The sequence below is a fragment of the Spea bombifrons genome, chromosome 1 (genome assembly GCF_027358695.1).
Source record: "Spea bombifrons isolate aSpeBom1 chromosome 1, aSpeBom1.2.pri, whole genome shotgun sequence".
Taxonomy (NCBI): domain Eukaryota; kingdom Metazoa; phylum Chordata; class Amphibia; order Anura; family Pelobatidae; genus Spea; species Spea bombifrons.
Window position 1 is genome coordinate 75402524 of NC_071087.1, and position 8022 is coordinate 75410545.

Sequence of the window (8022 nt, forward strand, 5' to 3'; positions counted from 1 at the left end):
ATCCCTTTTTGTCTCCAATGTGGCAGTGGTGTGAATAATGGATGAAACACAGTAGGAGTAGGTGTATTTTTTTCTGTGAAATTTAATACGTTTCAAATAATAAGTTTTCAAATAAGATACAAAGTTGCCTTTCACGACTAGCCTTTGTAAGGAAGCGTTATTAGTTTCAATTACAAATACACGGTGATTCTGCATTTAATGTCAGAGAGAGGTGACCACTGTATATGGAATTATTACACAAAAGTAAATGATAAGCATGTCAAATCTTGGTATAATTTTCTGAAGAATTGCCCAGTTGATATTTGTAATGGGGACATGGGGCAACATGGCCACTCTGTCAAGTGTGTTTTCCTTGCACATCTATATGTAGCCAACCAAGTGCCTTGTCTGGTGATCACTTACATGATTACTGGATCCATTCTATTTTTATGTTGAGGGACTCTGATGCATTCCGACTCCGATGCATTCAGTAAGCCTATTTTGGATAGGCCTTGACTCTGTGTGGTAAATGTATTATGGCCTTTATATTATTGGTTTTCTTAGATGAATCTGCTAATATGCTGAATGATTCCAGCCCTCTCCTGGTCGCCAATATGTCATGCATTATATCAGTTGTATAGCAAGGACAGTTTCACATAGCTGTAAGCAGACTCCTTTATACTATGTAATACATTTCATGAAATTAGTACTTCCTGGTTGATGCATTATATATATATATATATATATATATATATATATATATTTATATATGACAAAACTCTGTAAGCATTGGGTCACTAAGCAACTTTATAGGATTCTAGAGACTAGTCGTCTATCGTAATAATAAGGCAGAAACACAGTATATATTTTAATTTACATTTGCACAGAACAAGATCATAAAAAGGCTAGTTCCCATTGGAGCTCTCTCCGCCTATTCTTTGCTGGCCAAAGTTAATACTCACTAACTTCAGCCTCCCAGCCGGAATCAGCTAACCCATGCTCTGGAAAAAACTTCCCCGACAGCATACATGGTTCCAGGCTGGTAATACCACACAGGAATTATTTTCACCCTTCTTCAGGGCCTCTCCTTGCCCTGGGAGCACAGGGAAACTCCCTGTTCGCCCACCAGTCTCTCCAGTTGTGAGGCTTCAGGGCATTTAAATGTCCATGGCCTGCACCGGGACTGGATTGAGCATTCTTTCCCTGGTTATCCAGTCTGTTGCAATAAAGACGTTGGAACATTGGCCTGCCCTGCTCTACAAATGCTCCACCCATACTAATAATTTGCACATAATCCATGTAAGTATCTTATACAATATCTTTCTGGGTCAGTACATTGTCAATATATATATATATATATATATGTATATATATATGACAAAAAGTATGTGGATACCTGACCGCTACGCTTGTATGAGCTTGTTGGGCATGCCATTCCAAAAACATAGACATTAATATGGAGTAGACCCCCCCCCCTTTGCAACTATAACAGTCTACACAACTATTGGACACAAGATTTTGAAATGTGTCTGTGGTAGGGTGACCACACGTCCTGGATTGCCAGAGGCAAAGGTGGCACTGGGAATCTTGGAACAAACATGTCACTGTTTAGCTGCATGGGTGTAAAGATGGGATCGTTTAGCCATTTGGGGAGCAACACAGCACCATTTAGCTGTCTTGGCACCAGGCTGGCACTGATTAGCTGTTTGGATATAAATATGGTGCTTTTTTGGAAGAAACATGGCACGATTTAACTGTTTTGGTCCTGTTTGTGGACCAAGATGGCACTGTTAAGTGGTTTTGGTCCTGTTTAGCCAGTGATTGCGTAAATACTGAAAATGCGCCGGCAAAAATGTTTTCACCGGTTCCGAGCATAACTTTGATGCAATGCACTTGTCAAAGTAAGTTTCCCTGAATGGCAGTTAGGAAATGTGGTCACCCTAGTCTGTGGGAATTTGTCCCCATTCAGTCTTCCAATGCATCCCAACATTGTTCAATAGGTTAAAGTCAGGGCTGTGTGCAGGTCATTTAAGTTCCTTACAGCAAACCTGTCAAACAATGTCTTGATGGACATTGCTATGTGCACAGGGACAGAATCATGCTGGAACAGAAAAGGGGTTTCCCCAAATTCATGCCACAAAGTTGGAAGCATTCAAATATCTAAAATGTCTTTGGTATGCTGTAGGATTAACATTAGCCTTCATTGGAACTAAGCCTAAACAGCTCCAGACTATTATGCCTCCTCCACCATATTTTACAGTATGAAGGTAGACTTCTCCTGGCATCTGCCAAAACCATTCATCCATCAGATTTCTAGATAGTGAAGCGTAATGCATCGCTCAAGAGTGCACATTTTCATAGCTCCAGAGTCCAGTGATGTTGTGCTTTCTGCAACTCCAGTCGACACTTGCTATTGCACATAGTAATCCTCAGCCTGTTTGCAGCTGGTCAGCCATGGAGAATCATTGCATGTGCTTGGGCTGATGTTTCTTCCAGAGACAGTTTGGAAAACTATAGTGAGTGATGCTGCAAAAGACTGCTTTAGCACTCGGCAGCCCCTTTCTGTGAGTGTGCGTGGTCTACTGCTTCATGGTTGAGCTACTGTTACTCCCGGATGCATCCCCTTCACAATAGTAGCACTTATAGTGGCAAAGGTATGTTTAGTATGACTCTATGGAGATATCTTCACATAGAAGTAGGCGGTGCAGATCAATAGAAGTGAAAATACATAATACCAATGGAGGGGCAAAAGACCTCCCAAGGTATAAAAGACCTCCCAAGGTTCCAAAACAGGTCATCTAGATAAAGGTAACATAAATACCATGCACACTCAAGATTAAAATGAAAAATCTAATATTTATTCAGTATGCAAAATGTTTCAGCAACTCAGGGCAAAGAATCTTTGGTCAGGCCTAGGGCAGCGGCTGAGGGTGCTGCTCTGGGTCAGGCCTAGCAACACATAGTTGCTGTACATTATTATTACATTATATTTATAGGGTGTGGATTCAGGATGAGCCTTACGTCATCAGAGGCAACTAGTGCAAAAGACGTGCATTCCCACATGACACATTGTCTACCCACGCTTACTTTTATAAATAGACCCGACATCCATGACACGTGTACATAACAATTTAATATTCACTTGGAAGTGGCCCAGGGCTCTCGTATGGGAGCACTGGTTAGGGATGGCTGGATGAAGTAGTATCGAAGTACAGACAAGGGTGAGGCAGAAAACGTAGTCAGGACCGTACAAAGGGACTGGGTAGGCAGCAAACAAGCAACAATGGGTAAACAGACAGAGGTCAAGGCTGGCAGAGTTCATGCGATAAATGAGTAAACAGGGCAAGGCAGAACAGAAAATCAGGAATAGTCAGGAGACAAGCCAACAACTAATTGATAATAATCGATAATGAAAATCGTTGCCATCGAATTTCATTATCGATCAGTTGAATCAATTTTATCGATTATAATATGAGGGTTTTTTCAGAGCAAATGCTCTGCTCTTTGTCACTGGCATATCAGGGGGTATAAGGCATATAGGGTATATAAGGCATATGTGGGGAGGGCGGAGTGGCATATCTGGGCGGCATGTGGCATATCTGGGAGGCAGTGTGGCAAGCCTGGGCTCAAATATGCATAACTGGGGGGGCAGGTTGGGAAATAAAAACAAAACATGCATTTTTATCAAAGCTTTTTTATTCTGTTTGTTTTTAACACCCTGTTTGTTTTTAAATTATTTGAAATAAATGAAAAATTTACATTTATTTTTTTATCCGATTAATCGAAAAAATAACTAATAGATTATGAAAATAATCGTTAGTTGCAGCCCTAGTGCTGACTGGTAGTTACTGCACAGCCCTTTAGCTCAACCCTCCTCCTCTCTTGTCATTAGTTGGGGCAGAGGGAACCTCCCTCCTCTTTTGGACCAGCCTCCTTTCAGGTGCTTTGGGTACCTTGGAAACGGGTTGCACAAATCATGTGAGTCTGGGGATGCAGCCTAGCGTGGCACTCTGGCGGTGAACCGAGGGTCTGGAGGGCCTGGTACAAGTTAAGGGACCCCTGTAGTGGCAGCATAGATGGCTAGGGACCTGACACACTCACACTAACATAATCAGACACCCACACTGACACAGACACTCGCACTAACACACATATGAAGATACAAAAACACACTTATCAGGACACACAAACACACTAACATACCCAGACACACAAATACACACACGAATCCAGACAGACACATACTAACACAATCAGACACACATACTGACACACAGACATTTGCATTAACTCACACATACTAACATACCAAGACACAAAAACACACCCAGACAAATGCACAAAAAGGTTGACATACCCAGACACACACACACACATACAGACACACTAACATACCCAGCCATACACACAAATCCAGACAGACATACTAACATACTGCACCATTGGCCTTTTCTCTTTTTATATTGATCTTTTAGAAATAAGAAGAAATAAAGGAAAGTGTTTGTTCTGGGCTGCTGCAGTACTGTGAGGAAGTACCTTTTATTTATTATTTCATTTTCACGTTCACTATCTGGTGTTTGTTTCTTTACCTTTTGGTGAGACATACTAACATACCCAGACACAAACACACTAACATAACCAGATACACAAACCCAGAGAGACACATACACAAACATACCCAGTCAAACACACATACCAAGACGCAGTGAACACACCCTGTATTCAGCTTGTCTTCAATTCAGCCATAATACTCCTGTGGGGTAACACAAGGCTACATTACATGACCTTGCTCAACCCTGCCTTTTTCTGAAAATTAGGGGCATTTAGAGTAAGTCTGGGACTTGGGATTTACTTATTTAACCCTACTCATAAAGCATGCGGCTGTCTTTCTTTGGGAGGGCGGGCACTTGCTGTGTCGCCCACCCCCTGACCAAGACAAATGTACATAAATGTCTCTTTCTTGCAGTATGTAAGATCTATAGAATCACAGAAGGGAAACTATTACAAAGTCATAAACCTCATATACTGCATGGCAGCACTTGTTAAAAAAAAGAAAAAAAAAGGCAGCCCAATGTATATGGTATGCACACATTTACTTATTCTTGTGCATATAGGCATACAATGATTAACACTCTCCTATTGGTGGAATAACATGCACTTCATGTACATTTTTGCCAAACGTGTCAGTAACAATCAAGCGTTTTGTTTTCTCTTGCTCGTTTCGTCCTAACTATGGTCCTCGCCCACACATTATAGCACCTCGTTAGATACCAGTTGTTTCAGAGTCTAACATATGGCCCAATCCAATGAAATTCATCCAATATATGGATGCTTCAGTCTGCTCTTCTACATTCTTAACCATCATTAAAATACTGTAAAGCTCTCACATATCATTCGATCACTGTCTTTAAGAAAGGTCACATATTGTAGTTATCAATTACACTAGTCATAGAACACAAAAAACAGGTCTCTATCTATCCTTTACCTCCTATGAGGGGCTACCTCTCATAATTAACAAGCCCTTATAGAAATAAGAATCCTAAGTAGGTTAAAATATAGCCTCTATTGAAATTATTTTAAAAATACATAAATATCTAAAAATGTACTATTCCCTGTCCGTTCACCTATTCCCTGTCCGTTCACCTATTCCCTCTAAGCACCCTGTCAGGGCCCGGGTAATCAGGTTGGGTAGGAGCCCCATTGCAGGGGATACCTGGGGTTCTGTCTGCACACGTTGATGCATGGTAACCAAAGGATAAGACAGACAGGCACAAAGGAATACACCACAGGCAGAATTCCAGGCAGGCCCGGACTGGCCATCGGGCACACCGGGCATTTGCCCGGTGGGCCGGGCCACGGCAGGGCCGCATTGACTAAGGGGCTGATGGAGCTGCAGCTCCAGGCCCCTACCCTACCTACGGCCGCATTAATGCGGTCCGCCACTCTAAGGGGCCGGGAAGTCCCCACCAAGGCCGGCCTTACGGATCTGCGGCCGCACAGGGTTTAAATTAAAACATCGGGGGGTTTTTTTAACTTTATTTAACATCCTCCATGTTAAATAAAGTTTTTTTTAACTTTATTTAACATGGAGGATGTTAAATAAAGTTGAAAAAAAAAACCCGATGTTTTAATTTAAACCCTGTGCGGCCGCAGACCCCTAAGGCCGGCCCTGGTGCGTACTTCCCAGCCCCTTAGAGCAGGGCCGGCCTTAGGGGTGTGCGACCGCACAGGGCGCCACACAGCAGGGGGCGGTCCGCACCGGGTGCCGCTCATCAGGGGGTGCCAACTTGCGGCACCCCTCCAGAGACGGACAGTAATGTCCGCCGCTGGAGGAGCAGGCTCGCAAGGGAGCGGTATCGGAGGTCTTTAACAGACCTCCGGTTCCCTTGAGTGATTTTAAGCCGGGTTCAACCCGGCTTAAAATCACTCAAGGGAGCCAGAGGTCTGTTAAAGACCTCCGATACCGCTCCCTTGTGATCTGCGCGGCAACAGCTGCTGTGCGCCGGGGTTTGTTGTCAGATCCCGGCGCACAACACTGAAGCCGCGCCCACCGCTGTCCGTGCCCTCTGAACCGGAAGAAGACAGAGAAAACAGAAGAACTGAAGAAGAGGAGGAAAAGGAGCTGAAAAGAGGAAAGGTAGGAAAACATTCAGTGAGAGTGGGTTGGTATATGTGTGTGGATTGGTATATGTGTGTGGATTGGTATATGTGTGTGGATTGGTGTATATATATGTGTGGATTGGTGTATATATATGTGTGGATTGGTGTATATATATGTGTGGATTGGTGTATATATATGTGTGGATTGGTGTATATATGTGTGGATTGGTATATATATATATGTGTGTGGATTGGTGTATATATGTGTGGATTGGTATATAAGTGTGGATTGGTATATATACGTGTGGATTGATATATATACGTGTGGATTGGTATATACGTGTGGATTGGTATATGTGTGGGGATTGGTATACGTGTGGATTGGTATACGTGTGGATTGGTATACGTGTGGATTGGTATGCGTGTGGATTGGTATATATGTGTGGATTGGTAAGTGTGTGAGAGTGATGGGTGTTATGCTGTACCATTTCCAATGTCTTTTTCATGATCTTATTATGCTCTAAAAGTACATCATAACTCCCATCACTCTATACTGTTTCATACAGTGGCAGAGCTGGGAGGCAGAGGCCTTGCACCCCCACCGCAGGACTCCTGAAAGGTAAGTGAACTTCAAAGAGGGAGAGGGTAGATAGTTAGGAGGGGGTAGATAGGGAGAAGGGAGTGAGAAGGGGTAGATAGGGGAGAAGGGAGTGAGAAAGGGTAGATGGGGCAGAAGGGAGCGAGAAGGGGAAAATAGGGCAATCATACTCCTATCATGCCAAGTCTGCGAGTACATCCTGGAATCTGGGTATGTCTGGGCATGATAAGAATGTGATTGCTGTTAACAATTATATATATATATATATATATACATATAATATTGTTTTTTAATTGTTTTGTCCTATTTTGGTGTGTTACTTACTTTAAATAAAAGTGTTAGATTTTTTTTATGGTGTGGGGAGGTCATATTCGGTTTCGGACAGGTAAATGCTGCATTTTCGGTTTCAGTCCAGAATTCATTTCGGTGCATCCCTAGTACTAAGCCAGACAATGAAGTGGTAGGCCTACACCACATCAATGTTTGGCGTAGTATATAGTGATTGGGGTTATGCTGCACTATTGTCAATGTCTGGCTCAATGTATAGTGATAGGGATTACGCTGTACCACCGTCAATGTGTGCCTCAGTATATAGTGATAGCAGTTATGCTGTACCACCGTCAATGTGTGCCTCAGTATATAGTGATAGGTGTTATGCTGTACCACCGTCATTGTCTGCCTCAGTATATAGTGATAAGTATTATTCTGTACCACCGTCAATGTCTGCCTCAGTATATAATGATAACAGTGAGAAGAGGGGGGGTCAGTAAGAAGGGGCAGAGGTGGTAGATAGTCATACAGGGGGATAGATAGTGTGAAAGGGGAGTTTTGTTACAAGTTTTTAT